Raw genomic sequence first — 1800 nt, 5'->3', positions numbered from 1 at the left:
CTTAAATTAAAATAATAAAAAATATACTAAAAAATAAAACAAAAAACAAGAGTTGATTAGCATATACGTAAATATATATAAACATATGTATATATAAACTGTGAAGATCATATCAAGTTATAAATTAACGTGACAAAATAATGGTTACATTATTTTAAACCATTATAAATATATATGTCAGTACTTTGTTTTTGACCAAATCAAGCCAATTTTCTCACCCTCTCTAACGTCAAGGAACTTACTCAAATATGACACACACAACCACACGGTCACCACTCTTTTAATTTCTTATCCTTCCCCATTCTTTAACTATTATTATTATTATTAATAATAATATTATGTGTATACATATATTATCATATGGTTGTGAGGATGTTATGCCATGACCGAATGATAACAAGTGGACGTTTTTTTTCCCTTTCTCATCTTCTTTATTATCTGTTTTAATTCTTAAAAACCATAGCTAATCGTGAACGTTGTTGCTTCATGTAGGCAAGTTCTACTCTGCTCAAAGCCTTCTAAGATTTGTTTGTTGTACTTAATTTCTTCTGTTGCTTCCTTTGACTTTCTTAGTATAGCCAGCTTAGAACCGTGAGCTTAATTAATATGAAGCATGGCATCAGCCAGTTTTTTCTTGGACCAATCCACAACTTCACGAGGCTTACAATTGAGGGGAGATTGAACTTGGAAGTAGATACTTGGTTTTAAAAAAAGAAAACTAAAGTGGGATTCCGCTCTTAGTTGCTTTTTATCTCGGCAAAAGTCATAGCTTCAGTTGCCTTTCCTACTTATCTTCTAATGTCAAGAGACCAAAGAAGTAAGACAAACCGTAAAAATGAAAAAAAAACCCTTCGATCGTATAAATAAAAATATTTCTGTGTCCTCGTATATAAGTAATTTTTTTTGCTAAATTTAGTATTTTATGTAAATTTCTCATTAGTTTATACCCAAAAAGACAAAAAATAAAATAAAAGCATACATACTCGTGCTTAACACAACTTGAAATATTAGTGATGTGTGGAATTAATTTTAGACTACATATGTGTTAGTCTTATATACAACAGGCTAATATGTATAAGGACTAATTAATTTGATAAATCTCAAAAATAAGTTTGTTTACTAGGAACAAACAATGAGCACATTTACTTAGTTTTATTTATAAAATTTATTAATTATTTTTATTATAAATTGATATCATTGTCATATAAATTTTAAATAAATAAATAATATTATATATAAAAGAATAACATAAACATATTAAATAAAAAATTAAACCAAAATATTATTTATGATTTTTTTTTTTAAAAATGGATCATACCATTTTGGACCATGTGTTTTGTCTCATTACTTGTTTGGACCTTGTGTTTTGATAAATTACTTTTTGAACTCTATGTTTTGTAAAATGGTTCAAATAAATCCCTAAATCCAATTTTGATATTAGAGTTTTTTAAACTAAAATTACAAATAATTCACCAAACTAACAACTCATAACAAAAGTTCCACTATTCCACCTAACAATTGTATTATTATATTCAATTTTTTGTTTATCAAAATTAGTTTTAGAATTCTATTTAAACTATTTTACAAAATACAGGGTCCAAAAAGTAATTTTTTAAAACACATGGTTCAGACAGGTAATGAAACAAAATACATAGTTCAAAATTATATATAAGCCCAAAAAATACATAACCTTTTTAAAAATAAATAATAATTTTGTTAATAAAAAATTCAGATTATTTATTATATAATATTATTATAATGATATTTTATAATATTTAAATTTATATTAGTATAAGTTTT

Source organism: Humulus lupulus, chromosome 8 (assembly GCF_963169125.1).
Source record: "Humulus lupulus chromosome 8, drHumLupu1.1, whole genome shotgun sequence".
NCBI classification, from domain to species: Eukaryota; Viridiplantae; Streptophyta; class Magnoliopsida; order Rosales; family Cannabaceae; genus Humulus; species Humulus lupulus.
This window is presented reverse-complemented; position numbering follows the sequence as displayed.